Source organism: Equus caballus, chromosome 27 (assembly GCF_041296265.1).
Source record: "Equus caballus isolate H_3958 breed thoroughbred chromosome 27, TB-T2T, whole genome shotgun sequence".
Classification (NCBI taxonomy): Eukaryota; Metazoa; Chordata; class Mammalia; order Perissodactyla; family Equidae; genus Equus; species Equus caballus.
The window spans coordinates 13709668-13736294 of NC_091710.1; the positions used below are offsets into that span (position 1 = coordinate 13709668).

A 26627-nucleotide genomic window follows, 5' to 3' on the forward strand; every position below is an offset into this window, starting at 1 on the left:
TAATTTTCCTTCTTTGTGTTGTCCTTATCTGGTTTTGGGATCAGGATGATGTTGGCCTCATAGGATGTGTTAGGAATATTACTGTCTTCCTCACTTTTTTGGACTAGTTTGAGAAGAATAGGTAATTAATTATCTTTGAATGTTTCATAGAATTCTCCAGGGAAGCTATCTGGTCCTAGACTTTAATTTTTGGAGATGTTTTTGATTACTGTTTCAATCTCTCTACTTGTGATTGGTCTATTCAGATTCTCTAATTCTTCTTGATTCTGTTTTGGGAGGTTGTAGAGTCTAAGAATTTATCCATTTCTTCTAGATTCTCTAGTTTGTTGGCATATAGTTTTTCATAATATTCTCTTATAATCTTTTGTATTTCTGTGGTATCAATAGTAATTTCTCCTCTTTCATTTCTAATTTTGTTTATTTGAGCCTTCTCTCTTTTTTACTTAGTGAGTCTGGCTAAGGGTTTGTCAATTTTGTTTATCCTCTCAAAGCATCAGCTCCTTGTTTCACTGATCCTTGTAACAGTCTATGTTTCAATTTCATTTATTTCTGCTCAAATTTTTATTGTTTCCCATATTATGCTGCGTGTGGGCTTTGTTTTCTCTTCTTTTTCCAATTGAGTTAGGTGTATTTTAAGATTGTTTATTTGAGCTTTTTCTTGTTTGTTAATGTGGTCTGTATTACTATAATTTCCTTCATAGGACCACTTCTGCTGCATCCCATAAGTTGGTACGGTGTGTTTTCATTCTCATTTGTCTCCAAACATTTTTTGATTTCTCCCTTTATTTCTTCGATGACTCATTGGTTGTTTAGTAGCATGTTGTTGAGTCTCCACAGTTTTGTTCTTTTTCCATGTTTTTCTTATAGTTGATTTCTAGTTTCATGGCATTATGGTTGCAAATGATAGTGGATATGATTTCAATCTTCTTAAATTTATTGAGGTTTGCCTTGTTTCCCAAACTATGGTCTATCGTTGAGAATGTTCCATGTGCACTTGAGAAGAATGTAAAATATGCTGTTCTTGGATCGAGTGCTCTCTATATATCTATTAAGTTCATTTGGGATAGTTTTTCATTTAATTCCTCTATCTCCTTGACGTTTTTGTCTGGATGATCTATGTATTGATGGCAGTGGGGTGTTGAGGTGCCCTACTATTACCATCTCATCATTGATATTTCATTTTAGGTCTGGTAAAAGTTGCTTTATATACTTTGGTGGTGTTGTTTTGGGTGCATACATGTTTATAAATGTTATGTGTTCTTGGTGGAGAGTCCCTTTTTTCATTATATTCTGCCCCCTATGTTTCTCTTTATCAGTTTTATAGTGAAGTCTACTTTGTCTGATATAAGTATGGCGACACCTGCTTTCTTTTGTTTGCCATTAGCTTCTATTCCTTCACTCTGAGCCTATGTTTGTCTCTAGAGTGGACATGTGTTTCCTGGAGGCTGTATATTGTTGGATCTTTTTTTTTGAAGAAGAAGAAGATTAGCCCTGAGCTAACTGCTGCCAATCCTCCTCTTTTTGCTGAGGAAGACTGGCCTTGAGCTAACATCCATGCTGGCCTTCCTCTACTTTATTATTTGTGGGACACCTACATAGTATAGCTTGCTACACAGCATAGCTTGCCAAGCAATGCCATGTCCACACCTAGGATCCAAATGACAAACCCCAGGCTGCCAAAGCAGAACATGTGAACTTAACTGCTGCACCCCTGGGCCTTTGTAAGTTATTTTCTTCTTCCTTGCTGCCCTTAGTATATTTTCTTTGTCCCTGACTTTTGCCAATTTCACTACTATATGCCTTGGAGTGGGTCTCCTTACATTGGCAAAGTTAGGGAGTCTGGAGGACTCTGTCACATGGATTTCCAGCTCCCTCCCCAGGTTTGGGAAGTTCTCAGATATTATTTCTTTGAACAAGCTCCATTCTCCTGCTCTTCTCCCTCTGGAATACCTATAATCCTTATGTTGCACTTTCTGATTGAGTCAGATATTTTGCTCAGAGCTTCATTTCTTTTTGGTCTTAGTTCTCACTTCTCTTCCCTCTGAACCATTTCTGTAGTACTATCCTCTAACTGGCGGATTTTCATTAATATTGTCTGCTCTGTTGTTTAGCTAATCAGAACTTTTTTTTCTCATCCATCATGGTTTTCATCTCAAGCAATTCTGATTGGTTCTCCCTTATGGTTTCAATCTCCTTTGTTTTGTTTTGAGGAAGATTAGCCCTGAGCTAACATATGCTGCCAATCCTCCCATTTTTGCTGAGGAAGACTGGCCCTGAGCTAACATCCATACCCATCTTCCTCTACTTTATACGTGGGGTGCCTGCCACAGCATGGCTTGCCAAGTGGTGCCATGTCCACAGGCAGGATCCAAATTGGTGAACCCCAGGCAGGCAAAGCAGAATGTGTGCACTTAACTGCTGCATCAGCAGGCCAGCTCCTCAATCTCTTTTGTGAAGACGCTCCTGAATTGGTTTATTTGTCTTTCTGTGTTTTCTTGTAACTCATTGAGTTTTTTTATGATATCTGTTTTGAATTGTCATTTAGGGTATGGATTTCTGTTCCTTCAGGATTGGTTTCTGGGTACTTGTCACTTTCCTGCTGGTCTGGATATTTAGTGTACCTACTCATACTGCTTGATGGAGTAGGTTTTTGCTTCCTCATGCTGCTCTTATATAGTCACAGCTGCCATGTATTGCTACTAGTTGGGGCTCAGGTAGTTTGTATTCTGAGCCTGGCACAAGCAGGCACTGCCCAGCTCTGGTCAATGACTGTTTTTCTCTCTGAGCAACTGATTGATGACAGATCTGCAGCACCATGTAGGGGAAGAATACTCTCCTTCCCAAGCACTTCCCCCAGGTCTCGCACTCTCTCTCTGTATGGACCTCTGGGCAATTTCAGGGCAGTGCACTTTCTTTTTCCCCCAGCCAGTGATCCCTCACTTACCACTGTGTACTCCAGGGAATAGAGGGGCTGGAGCACCAGGTGGGGTTGTGTACCTCTCCTCACCTTCACACTTTCCAGGCTGCCACTGCCAAATGTTCTCTGCACTGTGCTCCAGATGACTCTGTGGCTGCAGTGCCAGGCAGGGATGGGTAACTCTCCTCACCTTCACAATTCCCCCACCACCACTGACAAGCTCTCTGCATCTTGTTCCGGGTGATTCTGCAGCTGGAGTTCCCAATGGGGATGGGGTACTTTCCTCACTTGCATACTTTCCCTGCCACTACTGACACATGCTCTGCTCCATGCTCCAGATGATTCTGGGGCTGGCATAGCAGGCGGGGGCTGGGAGCCCTTTTCACCTGCCACAGTTCCTACTACCATGGCCTGTCTCTCTCCATGGAGCTCCTGTGGATCAGTTTACACTTCCTCTGGAGAATTCAGCCCCACCACCACCTTAAGGCATATGGCTGTGTGATTATCTCAGATGTCTTTTGTGATGTATATATGTCCTCTATTGGTGTAGGAATGTCTTTTTGGTTGTATCTTAGAGGGCAAAGTACAAGGGAAGAGCTCACTCTGCCATGATGCTGACATCACTCCCCAGGGTCATCTTTTCTTAATCACCAGACATAATACTCTATTTAAAAAATAGATGAGAAATATATCAAGGAAGAAACAGTAAGAAAATATACCTGTAGTCCTGGAGGAATTCCCTGTAAACAGGCCATTTAGCATGAGGCGGGTAATATAATGACAAATAAACTCAGCCAATGGTGGGAAAAGGTGTTCTCTCAAATAGCAGGGACTTAATATTTTAGTCAAATAATGAGGCTGAAACTATAGTTCTCTTAGTTCTTATTTTGTGGACATAGATTTCACTTTCCAAGTGGATTGCAATATTATTTTTAAGTACATATATATTTTAGATTATTATTTATTTGGGACTTCATTTGCAATTTCCAAGTATTTAAACTCATTCAATTGCATATAATATTATTTAAATAGTTACTTCACCTTTTTTTTTTTTGATAAATCAGTGGCACTTGTAAGAGACTCCATATTAGATTTATTGACTTCCTTTAAAGCACTAACAACTTTGCTAAATGTTTGACAATTCATAAACCTATTCTATTCTAAAGTGATTCTCAACATATACATTTAGTCACACACCCACTCATTAAAGTATGAAATTTTTAAATATCCTTACTCAGCTCACAGAGAATAAGTGGAAAGAATACAAAAAATAAATATAAGATCAATGACTTGGGTCTCTATGAGTCCAAACACAAGCATCTTCATTTGCTCAATGCACACAGAAAGGCTAGATATGGAGGCAACAGTCTTTTGAAGAAAGAAATGGCTTTATTACAGCATGGCCAAGCCAGGAGACAGGATTCAAAGCTCAGATCTGTCTGCAAAATTGGCTTTTGAGTGGGATCTTTATCCTGGGAATAAGAACTAGGAATATATTGGGGCTGAGACATGATTGGGAGAAGGGTAAAAGGAAGTTTCAAGAGTCCCTTGTGCTGGTGTGTCTCTCTTTCATGTCTCTTCATGGGTTGCATGTGCAAGGTCAAGGAGTGCTGTGTGTTACATGCAGTGGATTTTCAGCCTGTGATGGCCAGAGTTCACTGAGCAGTGATTGTAGTCCCTCAATGCACCTGTGCGATGTTTAGTTGAAGGGGGCTGTCAGCAAACTGTTTCCTCACATGTAGTTTTCCTGTTCTACAAGATAAGCTCAGAAGTCTTAGTCAATCATCTATTGTTTTAACCTTATTTACTATGGATCTGGGGTATAGTTTCATCAATAGAGTGATTTTGGAGTGGGGAGTGTAACGTACAAAATCAAGATATGAGCGAAGTCATCTGGTGTTTGTCTTTCTCAGACTGGATTATTTCGCTATCATAACTCACTTTACGTCCTTCCATGTTATTGCAAGTGGGATGAACTTGTCTTTTTTTTTTCTGGCTGAGTATTATTCCACTGTATATATATATATATATATACACACCACATCTTCTTTATCCAATCATCGGTCAATGGGCACTAAGGTTGCTACCATGTCTTGGCTATTGTGAATATTGCTGGAATGAACATAGGTTACTTTGGATTGTTGATTTCAAATTTTTTGGGTAGATACTCAGGAGTGGAATGGCTGGGTCATATGGTAGTTCTATGTTTAGTTTTTTGAGGAGTCTCCATGCTGTTTACCATAGTGGCTGCACCAGTTTGCATTCCCACCAGCAGTGTATGAGATTTCCCTTCTTTCCACACCCTCTCCAACATTTGTTTTTTAGTCTTAGTGATTATATCCACTTTAACAGGCATAAGGTATATCTTAGTGAAGTTTTTATTTGCATTTCCATGATGACTAATGATTTTGAGCATCTTTTCATGTGTTTATTTGCTGTCTGTATATCTTCTTTGGGAAAAATGTCTGTTCATCTCCTCTGCCCACATTTTGATCAGGTTGTTTTCTTTCTTATTGCTCTGCTGTGTGAGTTCCTTATATATTATGGAAATTAACCCCTTGTCATATATATGATTTGCAAATATTATCTCCCAGTTGGTGGGTTGTCTGTTTGTATTGATCCTAGTTTCTTTTGCCTTGCAGAAGCTCTTTAGTCTGATGAATTCTCACTTGTTTATTTTTTCTTTTGTTTCCCTTGTCTGAGATGACATGGTGTTTGTAAATATCCTTTTTAGTTCAATGTCAAAGAGTGTACTACCAATATTATCTTCCAGAAGTTTTATAGTTTCAGGATGTATCTTCAAGACTTTGATCCATTTTGAGTTTATTTTTGTGTATGGTTGGGATAGTGGTCTACCTTCATTTTTTTGCATGTGGCTGTCCAGACTAGTTCCCAACACTATTTATTGAAGAGACAATCTTGTCTGCATTGTATACTCTTGGCAACTTTGTCGAAGATTAGCCGACCATAGATGTGTGGTTTTATTTCTTGGCTTTCAATTCTGTTCCTTTGATCTGTGTGCCTGTTTTTGTACCAGTACCATGCCATTTTGGTCACTATGGCTTTCTATTACATTTTGAAGTCAGGGATTGTGATACCTCCAGCGTTGTTCTTTTTTCTCAGGATTGCCTTAGCAATTCGGGGTCTTAGATTGCCCCATATGAATTTTAGTATTCTTTGCTCTCTTTCCACGAAGAATGTCATTGGGATTCTCATACGAATTGCATTGAATCCGTAGATTGCCTTGGGTAGTATGGACATTTTAACTATGTTTGTTTTTCCAATCCATGAGCAAGGAATATGTTTCCATCTCTTTAATTCATTATCAATTTCTCTAATTACTGTCTTAGAGTTTCCTTTGTATAAGTTTTTCACCTCCTTGGTTAAATTTATCCCTTGGCACTTTAACTTTTTAGTTGTGATTGCAAATGGAATTATATTTTTGAGTTCTCTTTCTGTAAGTTCATTGTTGGAGTATAGAAAAGCTGCTGATTTTTGTAAGCTGACTCTGTACCCTGCAACTTTACTTTAGTTTTCAATTATTTATATTAGTTTTCCATCAGATTATTTGGGGTTTTCTATATATAAGATCATGTCGTCTGCAAACCATGAGTGTTTGAATTCTTCACTCCCTATTTGGATTCTTTTTATTCCTTTCTCTTGCCTAATTGCTCTGGCAAAAACCTCTAGTACTATGTTGAATAAGAGTGGGTGATAGTGGGAATGCTTGTCTCATTCCTGTTCTCAAGGGGATGGCATTCAGTTTTTGCCCATTGAGTATGATGATGGCTGTGGCTTTGTTATATATGGCCTTTATTATGTTGAGATAATTTCCTTCTATCCCCATTTTGTTCAGAGTTTTTATCATAAATGGCTGTCGGATCTTGTCAATGCTTCCTCTGTATCTATTGAGATGATCATGTTGTTTTTATCCCTCAGTTTTTTGATGTGGTGTATCACGTTGATTGATTTGCAGATGTTGAACCATCCCTGTGTCCCTGATATGAACCCCACTTTATTGTGATGTATCATCCTTTTGATGTATTGCTGAATTTGGGTTGCCAAAATTTTGTTGAGAATTTTTGCATCTATGTTCACCAGTGATATGGGCCTGTAGTTCTCCTTTTTCGTACTGTCCTTGTCAGCATTTGGTATCAGAGTGATGTTAGCCTAGTAGAATATGTTAGCAAGTGTTCCATCCTCCCTAATTTTTTGGAATAGCTTGGAAAGGATAGGTATTAAATCCTCTCTGAAAGTTTGGTAGAATTCCCCAGGACAGCCATCTGATCCTGGGGTTTTATTCTTTTGGATGCTCTAGATTGCTGTTTCAATACCTCTCCTTGTGCTTGGTCTCTTCGGATTGTCTGTTTCTTCTTGAATCAAATTTGTGAGCTAGTAAGAGTCTAAGAATTTATCGATTTCCTCTAGGTTATCCATTTTGTTGGCATAAAGTTTTTCATTGTATTCTCTTATAATCTGTTATATTTCTGCAGAGTCTATTGTTATTTCTCCTCTTTCATTTCTGAGTTTGTTTATTTGAGCTTTCTCTCTTCTTTTCTATGTAAGTCTGGCTAGAGGTTTGTAAATTTTATGTATCTTCTCAAAGAACCAGCTCTTTTTTTCATTCATGCTTTCTACTTTCTACTGCCTTTTTTGTTTCAATAGCATTTATTTCTGCTCTGATTTTTATTATTTCTCTCCTTCTGCTCACTTTGGGCTTTGTTTGTTCTTCTTTTTCTAATTCAGTGAGGTGTAATTTGAGATTGCTTATTGGGGATTTTTCTTGTTTGTTAACTTGTGCCTGTATTGCGATGAATTTCCCTCTTGATACAGCTTTTGCTGCATCCCATATGAATTGGTATGGTGTGTTATCATTTTCATTTGTCTCCAGATATTTTTTGATTTCTTCTTTAATTTCATCAATAGATCATTCTGAAGTCTTAAGCAGTCATTTTTCAGCCCATGTATTTATTTAATCTGTGGCCTGAAGCCCATTCTTTGAGACTTCGATGAGAGAAACTATTTATTTTTGAAACCAGCAAATCCTGAGTTCTCAGATTAACATCTTTTTCTTTAGCCTATCTCACCCTCTCACTTTCTATCACAGGCCATGAAAAGAAAGGTGGAATTTTTAATGTTCCCTCTGAAAATCTTCATAGCAAGGTCATTAACTTTTTTGATTACACTAATTTCTTATTACCACAGACTTTCTTTCACTAGATAAACATGGTTCCCTTTGATTCAGATTCCAATGAGACTTTTCTAACTTCCCTCTAAGCCCTCAGCAAGTCTTTTCTAGGCCTTAGGTTTTTAATTAACAGTATCTTTGAGGTCCTTTTTTGCTTGGTCTGCCACCTGATTCTATGAAAACACTACATGAGTTAGTATCAGTTTGGGATGCATCCCTCCACCAACTACCAAAATACATTCAAGTTACTGTTGAGTCATAGCAAGCCACTCCAAATCTTCATGGTTTAAAACAAAAATACCAATTTATTTTGCTCGGGAAACTGCTGTTTTGGTAGGGTTTATTGGACTGTTGATTTTTGCTCTACATGATATCAGTTGGGCAGCTCAACTGAGAACTGGAGATTTACTTCCAAGATGGCTCATGTACGTGGCAGTGAAATGATGCTAACTGCTTTCTGAGAGCTAACCTCTCTGTAGAGCTTAATTGTTCTCCATGCTGGCCTTTCCACAAGCTGCTTGAACTTCCTCATAATGTGGTCAATGGGTCTGAGGGTAAGCAAGCTAGAAGATAAGGAGACAGTCAACAACATTTAATTATGGAATTCACATACAGTCATTTCTTCCATACACTAATGGTAAAGGGAGACACAGAGTGCTTCCCTGTTTCTGAGGGATGGGCTGTATACTTCATTTCTTAGTAGATTAGTTGCAGTGTTCTAGTAGAATTTGTGGAATGGTAGATTTTGCCACCTTCTTTGGAAAATGCAATGTATCACAACTACCCTATAGCACTGTGCTTTTATATAATAGAAATTATGTCACATTTTTCTCTTAACTCACAATAGTGCCTAAGACAGCATTTAAAATATATACTTTGCCTCTAAATAAGCAATTCTAACCATCCATTGAAAATAAAATATGTGAAAATTATGTCCATTATTTCTGCTATATAATTAGTATATTTTTAATATACTGTAATTTGGACTTTGTGGTTTCATGAAGTAATATATATTGGTAAATATTTTATATATTATGTATTTAAATATAAATGTGTTATATCTATTATATATGCAAAATCTTATATATATTTATATCATATATATGTAAAAACATTTATAAGCTTAGTTAGATATATGTAATTATATAAATACATATATTTTTACATATTATATTATGTATATAAATTGTAGATATAAAAAATTACATACATAAATATATGTAATCATTTATCAGCATAGTTGTTGTTAGGGCTGTTGAGTCGATTCAGACTCCTAGTGACATTTCTGTACAGCAGAGCAGAATCCTATCTCACCCTTTTGCATCATCCTCTCATCTTCCAACACTGTATTAGACAAGACTGCTGGCATTCATTGGGTTTTAATGGCCAATTTTATTGGAAGAGGGTGTCCAGTTCCTTCTGTTTAGTCCATCTTAGTCTGGAAGCTCCACTAAAGCCTGTCTACCATGGGTGACCTTGCTTGAACTTGAAATATGGCTGGCTTAGTTTTCAGCATCACAGCAATACAGCCATCACAGTGTGACGATCATCTGAGAGGTGGTGTGGTTCTCTGACATGGACACAAATCTGTGCCATGGCAGTGAGATAATTAGATCTTAATCACCAGATCACCAGGGCTGGCTATCAGCACAGAATACTTCATAAATACATAGACTCCAATCTGTTTGTCACTCAAAGTACACTCTCACAAACAATTTTTAAGTGACTAAAGGCTAAAGCATACAGTTTCACATGGCCTGGAATATAGTATCAATTCCGATGTGTATGCATTTAGAATTAATAATGTTTAAGACTGATGTTTAAAGTCATAATTTGGCATACTGCCTCTAGTTTTATTCTAATTTAATTCATTAAATTTAAAGAGGAGAAATATGAGCAAATATAAATTTTCATTCCTACATTTCTGTTTCAAGGATCTGACATTCTTTTAGCAGCAAAATCTTACAATTATTGAAACTATGGAAGAGCATGTTTTTTTCACTCCTTGAAGACCTACAGATATGGTGCTTTATTTTAAGTTGATGCATGACAGTTAAATAAACTAGCTGTGGTAACTTGTCACACATCACCAAAACTCATATTTTAATAATTTTTGACAAGACTATTTTAATTTGTTTTTCTCATTGCTAAACTGATGTTTCTTTCAAATAAAAATGTGTGTGTCATGTCTTTTTTCCTTTTTTTCTGAGAAATAAATGACCCTAAATCAAAGTTGCAGAGAATTTATGTATTAAGACTTCTCCAAAACCATTTGATACACTCCTTTCAGTTAATCACTGAAAAGGTAAAACCTTCAGCCCTGGGCCTTCTTTGTGCTTTAAAATCACTTTTTAACTGCATAAAATTTAATAGAAAGTAGCTATTTATTCATTTTAAGATGTGCAAAACTACTTTGATTTTTTTCATCTTAATTAGTACAGTGAATAAATATACAATCTGTATTAATTTATGTGGTAAATTTTACCACATGTGAATATTTTAATTAGTTTTGTTTCACAGATAAAAATGTTGACTTCTTCCTTTCATGGTTAATACATATTTTAAAAATATTTAAATGTGTATAGTCCAATCTGTTAATCTTTTTATTTAGGAATTTTTTAATCACATATAGTGACAGAAAATCTTCCCCTGGGAAACATTTTGACAAATGTTTACTGCAACTTTCTTATAAGTGTTCTGTTTAATATTCATGCTGCTTATTTATTAATTTGAAATTTGTTGCATCAAAGTTATACAAAGTTAAATCTGCATTTCTTTTTTCAAAATAAAAATGCACTTTTTAAACAATTCATTCTATCATAATTAGTTATTTTCATTATATATGCAAATAATGTACATCGAATTATTATCTAGCATATCTTGTGCTATAGTGCCTCAATCAGTTACTCTTATTGATGAGATCCAAAGTTCAGAATAAAAATAATGCAACACCGTATAAAAGTGAGACAAATATAATTTTTAGTTAATGTACAAAATGTAAAATAATGAAGAAAAACCCAATGCAAACTAGCAAAGTGAGAGGAAAATATAGATACAATATAAATTTTATTAGCTAAATCCAATTTGGCTGGTGCCAAATTGGCAAATTATGCTCACTATTGAAATCGCAGAAAATATCTCTCCAGTCACTTTCTCAAGGCCCCCTTGACTTCTTTATTCCTCCCACTGTAAATAATGAGGTTCAACAAAGGTGTGAAGATGCTGTAAAAAGCAGAAACAGCATTTTCATGAGCCACCGAATGGTAGGACTTGGACTGCTTGTAGATGAATATGAGGGTGCCATAGAAGAGCCCTACAAGAGCTAGGTGAGAGAAGCAGGTGTCAAAGGCTTTCTTTCATGCAGCAGTGGCCTGCACATGGAGCACAGCAGCCAGAATGAGATTGTAGGATATCCAAAGTGAGAGATACAGGGATCAAGAGCATCAGGATGCAGAACACACACATGAAAAACTCAAAAAGCTTATAGTCTGGTGGAGAAGATCCAAGATGATGGCATGAGTAGTATTCTTTGTCTCTCCCCCTTTGAATCTACAACTAATTGGACATTCATCGCTCAACAATGGATTTCCATGCAGCATCTCGGGACACCTGAGAGACCCATGCTGCTATACATCGGAAGGCGGATGGACTTCCCTCTGGGAGGAGGTGGACATAGGTGAAAACTCTCTGACCCCGACCCAGAACAGCCTAGTACCTGCAAGCGGCTTTCTTCCAGCGGACGCCCCCAGAACATCGACACACACCTAGGGCAGGAGGGAGTGCACACCAGAGGAGCGATGGTGGAAACAGGTGACCAGAGCACTACCTAAGCCCCCCGCAATTACACCTAACCCCAGAGGGAAGCTCCAGAATTACACACCTGAGTCCATGGGGAGAGCCTCTGCCCGCCATTGGCAGGGAAGCCCCGCCTAGCATCCATGGCACTGGGAGGGTCCTGGAGAGAATCCCAGATGGCACGGCAGCCCACCAGCTGCCGCTGCTGGCCCCACTGACTACCAGGCTGGGCTCGGGACTACTGGAGATCTCCTGGGAGAGGACTGGGGCTGGGTGGAGCTCCAGCAGCTGGCTCCATGGCCCGGGGGGAGAAGCTCCAGAGTTCTGCCCTGGCAGCAGACAAAGTCTCTGTCTGAGCTTAGCGGAGAGGCCCCTCCCAGCATCCACAACACGAGGAGGGTCCCGGAGAGAATCCCAAGCAGCATGGCAGCCTGCCAGCTTCCACTGCTGGCCCCAATCACTGCTGGGCCTGGCTTGGGACTGTTGGAGATCTCCTGGGAGGGGACTGGGGCTGGGTGGAGCCCCAGTGGCCAGCTCCGCAGCCCGGGGGGAAGCTCCAGAGTTCCACCCGGGCAGTGGGCAAAGTCTCTGCCTGTCATTGGCGGAGAGGCTCTGCCCAGCATCCACAACACTGGGAGGGTCCAGGAGAGGAGAATACCAGGCAGGGCAGCAGCTGGCCAGCTGCCACTGAACTCAAGGTGTCCAGCCATCCCCCAGACAGGGCAAGGGGCTCCCCTAGATCCTGGGGGAGAGGACTGGGGCTGGGTGGAGTTCAAGCGACCCAGCTCCGTAGCCCAGGGGGAAATCCTACAGTCTCACAGCAGCCTCAGCAAAAGCCTCTGCACAGCACTAGTAGCGAGCACGCATCTGGCAGCCACAAGGCTGGAAGACCCTGGGACAAAAGTAGCATAGCTAGGTGAGCTAACCACAGACTGCAGAAGATGCCAATAGCTCTGCTGTGACCCATAGTGGACAAGTGAGATTTTGTGGGCACCGACAGTGACGGAGCTGCAAATATAAGTGATCCTGCCCCTGGCCACTGGGAAAGCCCATAACACCACTGCAGACCCCAAGGAGGGAGCACGTCTAGGTGGGCTGCAACAGTAGGCACCAGCAGCCTTAAGCCCCTCTGTGATGGACCCCACCGCTGAAGAGGGAACCCACAGGACCACTGTGACTATGAGGAGGGGCCCAGGCCCAGTTAGCAACAGCTGATAGGGTTCCTGGTTGGTGCAGTATAAACAGCTGCTCCCCCACCACACCAGTAGAAACAAGTGGAAGGAGTAACTAAACTCTATCTCTATGTGGAGGCACAAATCCACAACATCAAGCAATATGAAAAAATATATTAAATCTCCAGAACAGAAGGAAAATAACAAATACACAGAAAACAATCCCAAAGAAAATGAAATATATAACCTAAATGACGATGACTTCAAAACAGCCATCATTAAAAAACTCAATGAGTTAAAAGAGAATTCAGATAGACAACTCAACGAGCTCAGGAGCTATGTCACAAAAGAGTTTGATACTATAAAGAAGAACCAAACAGAAATACTGGAAATTAAGAACACAATAGAGGAGATTAAGAAAAATCTAGACGCACTGAACAGTAGGGCCAATAATATGGAAGAAAAATTAGCAATTTGGAAGATAGGAATATAGAAATGCTGCAGGCAGAGGAGGAGAGAGAAGGAAGACTAAAAAGAAATGAAGAAACTCTCCGAGAATTATCAGATGCAATTAGGAGATGCAACGTAAGGATTATAGGTATACCAGAGGGAGAAGAGAGGGAGAAGGGGCAGAAAACCTATTCAAAGAAATAATGGCTGAGAACTTCCCAAACCTAGTGAGAGATGGAACTTCATGTGACAGAAGCCAATAGATCTCCAAACTTTATCAATGCAAGAAGACCAACACCTAGGCATACAGTAGTGAAGCTAGCAAAAGTCCATGACAAGGGGAAAATACTAAGGGCAGCCAGGCAGAAGACATTAACCTACAAAGGAATCCCCATCAGGCTATCAGCAGATTTCTCAGCAGAAACTTTACAGGCAAGAAGAGAGTGGAATGATATATTCAACAATCTGAAGGACAACAGCCTATAGCCGAGAATTCTCTACCCAGCGAAAATATCCTTCAAATATGATGGAGAAATAAAACCCTTCCCAGATAAACAAAAATTAAGGGAGTTCATTGCCACAAAACCTCCACTTCAGGAAATGCTCAGGAAAACCCTCATACCTGAAAAATCAAAAAAAGGAAAGGGAATACAAAGAGCAAAGGAGATAAGTAGAAGGACAACAACAGAGAGTAGCAGCTATCCATCAGAACAGATTAAACCATGGGACAAGAAACAAAGGAAATTGAAGAAAAGTGGAAAACAAGACATAAAATGGCAACGGTAGGCCCGCACATTTCAATAATCACTCTAAATGTAAATGGATTGAACTCTCCAATCAAAAGACACAGAGTGGTAGGATGGATCAAAGAACAAGACCCCACAAAATGCTGCCTCCAGGAAACACACCTCAGCACCAAAGACAAACACAGACTCAGAGTGAAGGGATGGAGAACAATACTCCAAGGTAATAATGAACAAAAGACAGCAGGTGTCGCTATACTAATATCAGACAAAGTAGACTTCAAAGCAAAACAGGTAAAGAAAGACAAAGAGGGACAGTATATAATGATAAAAGGGACTCTCCACCAAGAAGACATAACACTGGTAAAAATATACGCACCCAACACAGGAGCACCAAAATTTGTAAAGCAACTCTTAACAGAATTAAAAGAAGACATCAACAACAATACAATAATAGTAGGGGACCTCAACACACCATTAACACCAATGGACAGATCATCCAGACAGAAGATCACCAAGGAAATTATAGAATTAAATGAAAAATTAGACCAGATGGACTTAATAGATATATATAGAACACTTCATCCAAAAACAGCAGGTTACACATTCTTTTCAAGTGCGCATGGAACATTCTCAAGGCTAGACCATATTTTGGGAAACAAAGCAAGCATCAATAAATACAAGAGAGTTGAAATAATATCAAGCATCTTTTCTGATCATAATGCTATGAAACTAGAAACCAACTACAAGAATAAAGCAGAGAAAGGTGCAAAAATGTGGAGACTAAACAACACACTTCTGAACAAACAATGGATTATTGAAGACATTAAAGAAGAAATCAAATATTGTCTGGAGACACATGAAAACGAGAACACGACATACCAAATCATTTGGGATGCAGCAAAAGCAGTCCTAAGAGGGAAATTCATTGCAATACAGGCTCACCTCAATAAGCAAGAAAAAGGTCACATAAGCAACCTCAAATGACACCTAACAGAATTAGAAAAAGAAGAACAAACAAAGCACAGAGTCAGTAGAAGAAAGGAAATAATAAAAATAAGAGCAGAAATAAACGATATTGAAACTAAAAAGACAGTAGAAAGGATCAATGAAACAAAGAGCTGCTTCTTTGAAAAAATTAACAAAATGGACAAACCCTTAGCCAGACTCACCAAGAAAAGAAGAGAGAAATCTCAAATAAATAAAATTACGAATGAGAGAGGAGAAATCACAACAGATACCAATGAAATACAAAGGATCATAAGAGAATACTATGAAAAACTATATGCCCACAAATTGAACAACCTAGAAGAAATGGACAAATTCCTAGACTCCTACAACCTCCCCAAACTGAATCAGGAAGAAATGGAGAATCTGAATAGGCCAATCACAAGTAAATAAATAGAAACAGTAATCAAAAACCTACCCAAAAATAAGAGTCCATGACCAGACGGCTTCTCTGGAGAATCCTAGCAAACATTCAAAGAAGATTCAATACCTATCCTTCTCAAACTATTCCAGAAAATTGAGGAAGATGGAGTACTCCCTAACACATTCTATGAAGCCAACATCACTATGATCCCCAAACCTGACAAGGACAACACAAAGAAGGAGAACTACAGGCTGATATCACTGATGAACATAGATGCAAAAATCCTCAACAAAATTCTGGCAAACCGAATACAGCAATACATCACAAAGATTATACACCATGATCAAGTGGGATTTAGACCAGGGACACAGGGATGGTTCAACATCCGCAAGTCAATCAACGTGATACACTACATTAACAAAATGAGAAAGAAAAACCGCATGATCATCTCAATAGATGCAGAGAAAGCATTCGACAAGATCGAACATCCATTTATGATAAAAACCCTCAATAAAATGGGTATAGAAGGAATTTACCTCAACATAATAAAGGCCATATATGACAAACCCACAGCCAACATCATACTCAATGGACAAAAACTGAAAGCCATCCCTCTGAGGACAGGAACAAAACAAGCGTGCCCACTTTCAGCACTCCTATTCAACATAGTACTGCAGGTGTTGCCCAGAGAAATTCAGCAGGAAACAGAAATAAAAGGAATCCAAATAGGTAATGAAGTAGTAAAACTCTCACTGTTTGCAGACGACATGATCTTATATATAGAAAACCCCAAAGAATCCATAGAAAAACTATTAGGAACAATCAACAACTACAGCAAAGTATCAGGGTATAAAATCAACATACATAAATCAGTAGCATTTCTATACACTAAAAATTAGCTAACAGAAAAAGAACTCAAGAACTCAATCCCATTCACAATTGCAATGAAAAGAATAAAATACCTTGGGATTAATTTAACCAAGGAAGTGAAGGATTTATACAGTGAAAACTACAAGACTTTCTTGAAAAAAATTGATGATGACATAAAGAGATGGAAAGACATTCCATGCGCATGAACTGGAAGAATAAACATAGTTAAAATGTCCATACTACCTAAAGCAATCTACAGATTCAATGCTACCCCAATCATAATCCCAAGGACATTATTTACAGAAATTGAACAAACAATCCTAAAATTCATATGGGGCAACAAAAGAGTGCGAATTGCTAAAGCAATCCTGAGTACGAAAAACAAATCCGGAGGCATCACAATCCCCGATTTCAAAACATACTACAAAGCTACAGTGATCAAAACAGCATGGTACTGGTACAAAAACAGGTCCACAGGTCAATGGAACAGAATTGAAAGCCCAGAGATAAAACCACACATCTGTGGACAGCTAATCTTTGACAAAGGAGCGGAGGTCCTACACTGGAGACAAGAAAGTCTCTTTAACAAATGGTGCTGGGAAAACTGGACAGCCACATGCAAAAGATTGAAAATTGACCATTCTTTTTCACCACACCACAAAATAAACTCAAAATGGATCAGACCTAAAGATTATGCCTGAAACAATAAGTCTTCTAGAAGAGTATATAGGCAGTACACTCTTTGACATCAGTTTCAAAAGAATCTTTTCGGACACTATAACTCCTCCAATGAGGGAAACAATAGAAAGAATAAACAAATGGGACTTCATCAGACTAAAAAGCTTCCTCAAGGCAAGGGAAAACAGGATTGAAAAAAAAAAACAGCCCACTAATTGGGAAAAGATATTTACAAGCCACTTATCCGACAAAGGGTTAATCTCCATAATATACACAGAACACTCACAGCTTAACAACAAAAAAACAAACAACCCAATCAAAAAATTGGCAGAGGACATGAACAGACATTTCTCAAAAGAAGACATAAGTATGGCCAATAGACACATGAAAAGATGTTCATCATCGCTAATCCTCAGGGAAATGCAAATCAAAACTACACTAAGATATCACCTTACACCCACTAGATTGGCAAAAACATCCAAAACCAAGAGTGACAAATGTTGGAGAGGTTGTGGAGAAAAAGTAACCCTCATACACTGTTGGTGGGAATGCAAACTAGTGCAGCCACTATGGAAAACAGTATGGAGATTTCTCAAAAAGTTAAAAATAGAAATATCTTATGACCCAGCCATTGAACTACTGGGTATCTATCCTATGAACCTGAAATCAGAAATCCCAAGAGTCCCTTGCACCCCTATGTTCATCGCAGCATTATTTACAATAGCCAAGATGTGGAACCAACCTAAATGCCCAGAAACTGATGATTGGATAAAGAAGATATGGTATATATACACAATGGAATACTACTCAGTCATAAAAAAGGACAAAATTGTTCCATTCGCATCAACTTGGATGGACCTCGAGGGTATGATGTTAAGCAAAATAAGCCAGACAGAGAAAGAAGAACTCTATATGACTCCACTCATAGGTGGAAGTTAACATATAGACAAAGAGAACTGATCGGTGGTTACCAGGGAAAAGGTGTGTGGGGGGAGGGCATGAAGGGGTAAGTGGTGTACCCACAACATTACTAACAATAATGTACAAGTGAAATCTCACAATGTTGTAATCTATCATAATCTTAATAATAATAATAAAAAAGCTTATAGTCTGCACAGGCAAGATGCATGTGTGATGATGTCTCACAAAAAATGTGTTTGATTTCCCAAGAGTGGTAGTAAGGGAAGCTCAGAGTGGCACAGGTCTGCATCAGCCCATCCAACCCTCCCAGCAGTCCCAGAACCTGAAGTCATGTGCAAGCAGAGCTTCTGATTCATGAGGATGTAGTGCAGGGCATGACATGTTGTCATGTAGCGATCATAGTCCATGGCCACTAAGATAAAGCACTCCCTCCCTCCAAGAGTGAGATACAGAAAGATCTGAGCTCCACAGCCAATGGGAGAAATGGACCTTTTGTCCATCAGATAGTTGGCTGCCATTCTGGGGACAATAGTGGAGACCAGCATCATGTCCATGAGGGACAGCTGGCTAAGCAGGAAGTACATGGGCATGTGCAGCCCGTGATCCTCATGGATGAGCATGATCATGAGGGCATTGCCCATCAGAAAGGTGAGAAAGATCATGAGCACCATGGGAAAGAGGAACAGATGGGTCTGTGTGTATGTGGTTAAAGAGCCCGAGAAGAATCAAGTTTATCCCTGTGGTTTCATTTGCATTTTCCATGGCTCCAGTCATGACTGGAAGACAGCGAATGGATAGGAAATGAGAACTATTTAAAAGGAAGTTTGAGATTTCTTTAAGAAAACTTTGCCAAATGACATAGAAACAACTGAGACTTGGAGGAATGAGCATGACTTTAATCTTTCAATTCACAATAACATCCCGTCATCCATCTCTTTGGAATTACATATTACTTTTTATCAAAATAAACTGGAAAATGTATATATATATATATATACATTTACATATATATACACATTTATATATATATAGTAGTACCAGTTATATTTCTATCATTTTTGTATATCTTTTCAGTATGCCACACATCATTTACTCACAATGTTGGGAAATATTGTTGTGTAATCCCAATTTTCTCTAATTTGGCTACTTCTTTCTTGAAGGAGCTTCAGATTCACACATTTTGGTTAGTATTGATGTGATATATCTCATATGACATTTGTATATTTTTTGCCTATTTGTTTGACTATTTCACAAGATATCCTTCAATGTAATGATGAACCAAATTTTAAAATTAAAAAGCATACAAAAAATCAATATAGAATTGCTACAGCTCCACTTCCTGGTGAGGAAAATGAAAATGGCTAAGTTTCTCTATTTCATACCTGTAGGCAGCCTGCGATCTCAGTTCACCGAAGTTTCAGCTACCATAGATAGAGCTCTGGGGCAGCTACCGCCTCAGGGCACCATGACCTGTCTTCCTGCATACAGGCACTTTTCTCGGTTTAGAATCCTCTAAACAGTTAACATTTATACTGGACATGGACTCACACAATGTGTCTGAATCTACTCAAATATGTCCACCAGAAAAAGTTAATAATTTTATGCATTAATTAAAGGAATATAAAGAAACTGCTCTTACTTGCAGCTTTCACACTTTACCAGTAATCACACATTCTTAAATGTAGGCAAAAGATTAATTTATTAACCAATTTGATTATCAATTAAAAGATTAATTATCATACTTAATTATTGGTTAATTATGTAATCAGTTATTTAAGATTTACCCAAATTAATTTGTTGCACAAAATTAATCTGAGGTATAGCATCAACTAGAAATAAACTATGGAGCATTTCTGTTACCTTCAGGGATTAATTCTCTTTTCACTAAAGACTTTAGCTTCCATTTTTCTTACCTGTAAGTATATAGGGTAGTAGAAGTGGATGTATATGCAATGAATTCTTTCTTATACTTATGTGACATTTACCGTGTCTTTACAAATCAAACTTTGAAAGAGATTAATAGATTGATTATTTCCAAGAGGGTTATGTTTGGGCATTATTCATAATCTATGATGTAGCACATCCTTTTTTGGTCTCTTTGTTAATTGATAAGCAGTGTAAATTATGTCAGTGGGCACCATGTCTTTTTTTTTTAAGATTTTTAAATCTTTTTCCTTTTTCTCCCCAAAGCCCCCCGGTACATGGTTGTGTATTCTTCGTTGTGGGTCCTTCTAGTTGTGGCATGTGGGACACTGCCTCAGCGTGGTTTGATGAGCAGTGCCCTGTCTGCGCCCAGGGTTCGAACCAACGAAACACTGGGCCCCCTGCAGTGGAGCGCGCGAACTTAACCACTTGGCCACGGGGCCAGCCCCAGTGGGCACCATATCTTTAATAAATATTTCCATTGTTTATAGTGCCTAGTTTATACCCCCAATCTCTATTATATAATTCAAAGATTATAGACGCTTTGTTCATCCAAAGAACTAAAAATAAGATATAATAATGAGCATATCATTATCATGCTCTATTACTTCAATAATACGTATATTATATATATCCAGCTTAGTAAATTGTTAATTACTACTCCATTTTATTACATTGTATATAGATAGTATAATATAATTGTGAATATTTAGTTCCTTTTAAATTTTCTAATATTATAGTCCATGGCCATGAGCATGTGTTGAGTATCTCTAGTAAGGAACCTGAAAGCAGCAATTTTATATTTTGGATAACTGAATTCTTAACATTTTATTCCCATCAACTGTTGATTTTTGCGTCAATTCCTCCAGGTGTGGAACTTTTAGATATTTTTAGTGCAATAATTATGAACAATCATAGAAAAGTGAAAATTAATTTTGTTTTAATTTACAAGTTCCTTAATGATATTGAGCAGAAACTCTTGAGCAGTGATTCATGTAACATCTTTGCCTATACTCACATCTTCATGCTATGTGTTTTCTTAAAATAAATTCATAAAGGTAGCTAAAGTAGATGTTTCTTAAAGACATCTGATAAATATTGCCAAATCTTCCAGGAAAATTGTTTTAATTTGCACTCACATTAGCAGTGCATAAGAATGCACGAGGCCACTCCCTCACATTGAGAACCCTAAATGTTATCATCCTTTAAACAAATCTTTTCTTACAAAATAATATACTTCTTTGTTAAAAATATTCAAACACTACATAAAAGTTTTATTTTAGAAATGAATTTATTCCTTTTATTTAAGGTTTTGAGCCAGCTAGTCTAAAAATTGTGAATTGGAAAGAAAACTCTTATTCTTTACCTCTAAATTGCAATTTTGTCTCTGTAGAGGATGCAAAACTTTACTTCTACCAATGTTAGGTTTTCAGCTGGGACTCTGTAAGAAAAAGTCAGGTTAACCAAAGAAAAACAGTATATTACTGCATGCAGGGTACATGCAGCATACAGCATTCAGGAGAAACCTCAACAAAAAAGCAACAAAGCAGGGGCTTAGAACTGTGGCTTATACAGCATCTTCAAGAAAACCAATATGTTTATTAAAAAGTGACAGGACAAATGCAACCTTTTTTTCTTTTTTGAGGAAGATTAGCCCTGAGCTAACTACTGCCAGTCCTCCTCTATTTTGCTGAGGCAGCCTGGCCCTGAACTAACATCCTTGCCCATCTTCCTCCACTTTATATGTGGGACGCCTACCACAGCATGGCGTGCCAAGCAATGCCATGTCCACAACTGGGGTCCCAACCTGTGAACCCTGGGCCACAGAGAAGGGGAATGTGTGCACTTAACCGCTGTGCCACTGAGCTGGCCCCCAAATGCAAGCAGTTTTAAGCTTCCATTAGCAAACTATGGGAAGGTAAATATGTGGGAGGGAACTAATGGAATAAAGTTATTTTGCAGATTCCTCTAGTGCTGTCTTTGGGTTGTTAAGAGTCTGGCTCCAGTAAAAGGAGAATGGGATCCTCCTTTTAGGATGAAAAAGGGGAGCTTTTCCTGAGTTTGTTGCTTCTTAATTGCTTTTAGCTCAAAATAACTTTTATGTCAAAGAGGTATATTTTGGGGTGACATATTCTGTTTTCCTTCATCTCCATCTACACATTGTGAATTCCATCTTTCCATTTCATTGAATTCTTATGTAAAACATTCACTTACATGCTATGATTTTTGACTGTGTTTTTTTTTGGGGGGGCGGGATGTTTATTTCTAAACACTCTTCTCTGTCCAGTTATTCAGTCTCTGTATTTTACACTCATCCCACAGAGGTTAATATTTAACATTTTTCTGTCAATACTTAAAATTTTTCTCCCCTGGACATGCTCATTCTTTAAGATTAAATTTAGAACCACTTTGCCAAGTTTCCCCAGAAAAAAATCTCTATTAGAATTTTAACCAGAATTGCATTTTATTAGTTTTACATTCTTCTCCAAGTTTAGTACATTACCAGCTATGTCGTCATTTTTCTTGGTAATATATAGAAGTATTTTATTGATATTTTTGTAGATATTATGAACAAATATGTTAGCATGTAATGAGGGCATTTTACACTATTACTAACAACATAGGGGCTCCCCCCTCTGAGAGAAGTATATGCAAGCTGAGACCTGGGGCTGCAGAAACCAGATGAAGATGGGAGGATTGTGCTCCAGGCAGTGGGAGCTCCTGAGTTGGGCTACTTCATGGAAGGCAAGTGCCAAGAACTGAGAGCACTGGAGAGCACAGGACTGAATAGCCAAGCCATTGAGGGCCATACAAACCACACACGGGACGTTTATCTTTAGTTCACAACCAGTACAGAGCCTTGGAGAGTGTTAAGAAGGAGAGGGAGTGGGTTTACATGAACAGGTTTGCATATATGTTATCCTCAATTTACTGCTAGATTTAATAACTAATATTAATTTAGGCAATTTTAATCTATATTTATAAATGAGATTGGTTTATACTTATGAGAGTTCTTTTGGAAGTTACACAGGTTTATAAAATAAATGAAGATTAATTTACACACTACAATAATTTTGAAATTATCTCTTCTTAGAAGATATTCACAGAATGCTTTCTGAACTAGAAATTTTGGGGAGACATCTGTATTAAAATCTTAATTTTTCCAAATTTTAGGGGTCTTATTATTTTCCCTTAGTAATTTCGCTATACATATATATACATACATATGTATGTATCGTATTTATTTGTAGTTATACCTCTATATTATGTATATAGATACAGATGTAACATATTTTGAAATAATCTTCTTCATTGACATTTCCAACTATATTAATATAGTGTTAAAATAACGTCTTATACTATAAATATTTTGCTACTCTTCTCATATTTGTGGTTAGATCATTTCTGTTTTATTCTTAATGATGTTCCGTGTCTTTTTTTCCCCCGAGTTTCATAGCAATAACCAGGAGTTGGTCCATTTGTTTCAATTTCAAAGAATCACCTCTTTATATATCTTGTCTACTTATTTCAGAATTCATGGATATCTATTTATGTGTTTTATATTCTCTTCCTCTTACTTAAATTTGTTCTGTTGATATTTTTCTAACTTCTTGGGTTAAATCTTTATTTGCACCACATTTTCTATATAAAAATTATATTTTGAGTGCTATAAAATTTTGCCTAAGTAACACTTCAGCTATGTCACATAAGTTTCTATATGTGATATATTTTTTCCCAGTACAAGTTTGTGCTTCCTTTTATCCTGAGTAGTGTTTTAGGCATATGTTTACATATTTCAATTTCTCTAAATTAGAAGTAAATCTCTTATTATTATTTCAGAGTTCTAATATATTTTACAAAAAAAGATTGTTCTTTGGAAGCTAACTGAATCTCTTAAGCACAGAAAGGATTTCCATTTAAAATTTGAATGATAGAATTATTTACATGCTTCATTTATAATATTACCTTAAATTATATTCTATATATGGTTAAGTCATTCACTACTTTTTTTTGCATCTTTTAAGTCTACCTTTCCTGATTTGCTTTCTTAAGGAGTGAACCTTCACTTTAAAAGGGATAATGTTGTTACTAAATTAATGTTGTTGCTAAATTAACATAATTGTTTTCCATCTAATCTCATTACATGCTTTCTTTTCTCTGTACCTCCTGCACTTTTATGTGATGCATTTTTCCTTTCATATTTTTCAGTGTTTTAGAAAATACATGCACAGCAGAAAATTCTGGCTCTGGAGCCCTTAGTTTTTAATTCCAATAGCATATGTCTTCTGTTTAGACATTTCGTCACTTTTATTTGGATTTTATCAATATCAAGAAAATGTTTGTGGCCAGTGTGAATTTTATTCTATTGTAGGTGCCATTTTTTCCTTTTTTTATTCTGTCTTTATGCTTCTGGATGTTTTTTCTTCTTCACTCTCATTCTCTTTCCTGTCTTTCTCCTTTCTTTGCTTCTTTCTTTCCTTTCTTTCATATTGCTTTTACTTTAAAAATTTTCCAGGACATACTTAAGTGCATGTATCAATTTACTAAATGAAACTTATACATATATTAAGATTTTTTGTTCTTTTCCCAGAAGTTTTCTTCTCTTCAATTTGTTATTAATAGTTGTCTTACACTGGAATCCCTATTTTAAAAGCTACCAATTATTTATAGCTTGCTTTTGTATTATTATTATTCCTCATCTATCACTTTGTTTCTTGTCATTTAATCTTTCTCCTTCTGGATTCCTGGAAAGCTACTCAAGTTTTACTCTCCACACTTGTGATACAATTTTACATCATTTGCACTATTCTTTCTTGCCTTTCCTGTGACTTTCCATCCTGGAACCATGGTATTTAATTGTCATGGGTAACCTCCTCTTTCCCTTCCATGCAGTAGTGCATTGACCTAGCAGCGTGTTTGTCCTTTCCTGAAGAGTCCCCTAGCATCATAGGCTTTCCTCGGCTTTGCTGCGGGCCCCTTCTGATTCTGCAGCTCATCACTAGGAACTCATTAGACCAGGTGGTACGCCTTTCTGGAAGGGCCCCACCATGGATGACAAGGGTCAAATAAGCCATCACTTGTTCCCTTCTCCTCATCACTCAATCCATTCAACCTTCCCCACGCTGGCAAGCAAGATCATAGAGTTATGTTTTGATTTTTGTTGAAAGATCAGAATAAACTTCGAATGATAGAGATTAGATTTCTAGTTTGCTTGCATTTTCCCTTAAGTCTGCATATTTTCCACTTTCCTAAATTGGGTCTCCAATTCACTGTGCTGACATCCTTAAATATATATAACTGGCATCATACAGAACCCCTACTCGAAAATGCTCTTCCTAAAACAGAAAAATGGCCATCAATTCCATGCACTTATGGCCACATCACCCATTTCTTTCAGTGCATGCAGTGGTTAATGTGATATCCATAATTCAAAATGTATATTTAGCCTTTGAAGAATGGTAAAACTGATGAGGATTTTTTGGAAAATATTATCTTATTTTTATATATATTCAAGATGTAAATGCATCACCCACAGTATGGACACCCTCCATGTCCTAAGACCTTGCAGAATTTCCTGTTGCCCTCTTACCTACATGTCCTTCAGACATTTTATTCAGGCCCCATGTCTAGGTTTATGATGAACCAAATCACGATGCTATTGAGAGTGAAAGGAGATGGAAGAAATGCTAAACCAGATGAGATCCTGGACAGAAGATGCAAACTGGAGTTCCCCAAACTAACCTGGATGGAAGTCCCTTCTTGTAAAACCTTCAAAACCCACAACAATGCAGGATCAAGGGAAAAGAATTATTGGCTCAAATGACCAAAATAAAAACTAAAAAAATCAGAATGAACACATATTTAAATGTTAAACCATTACAAGTTGTCAACTACACCTCAATTCTACTGATAATATTTAGAAAATAATTTTGACCTTGTTACCTTGGTCCACATGTCTTAAAATCTGACCTCTGATGCCTCACTATACCTTTCATTCACAATGTTCTCCCTGAGCTATCCTGAACATAACAAGTTTATTTCTTCTTTAGGAATATTAAATTTGCTATTCATTCTGCATGAATACCCTTCCCCAAATCTTCACATGGCTGCTCTTTGTCATCCTTCACTGGCCATGTTACACTTTTCCTCACAGCGATTATTGGTATTATCCAGAACCATAATCATCATTTACTTGTTTACTTTGTTTCTCCCACAACTAGAGCCATAGGTCACAAGATGTCTCCTTTTGTCTACAACAGGATCCCTAAAGCTTAGAACACTGTGCTGATAGCATCCCATAAATAAAAGTCGGTATGTGAATGATTGAGAAATCAGCAAATGAGTGAAGGAACAAATAAGGAGGATCAAGGCTCAGAAGGATGATGCTGTGATCTAATTCACTACAGTTCATTATAGTTTGCAACTATATCTACAACTTAATTATTATTCATAGATGAGGTTGATTAGTTTTAAAGTTGTCACAAAACTTCTCGATTCAATAAAACATCTTCCTGAATTATTTGGTTATTTGAACTGATTGAATCAATTCTTTTGCAGTCGTTTGCATATTTGAAATAAATGGAGCTAACTCCAGGTG

The 26627-nt window shown here is 37.6% G+C and overlaps 1 protein-coding gene and 1 pseudogene across 1 annotated transcript in view; one reads left to right on the forward strand and one right to left on the reverse strand.

Moving 5' to 3' along the window:
* OR2T1C (olfactory receptor family 2 subfamily T member 1C) overlaps positions 1–26627 on the forward strand; it is a 61359-nt gene that overhangs the window by 23236 nt on the left and 11496 nt on the right. The window lies entirely within an intron of this gene.
* Positions 11222–18868, reverse strand: LOC138920972 (olfactory receptor 2T8-like; annotated as a pseudogene).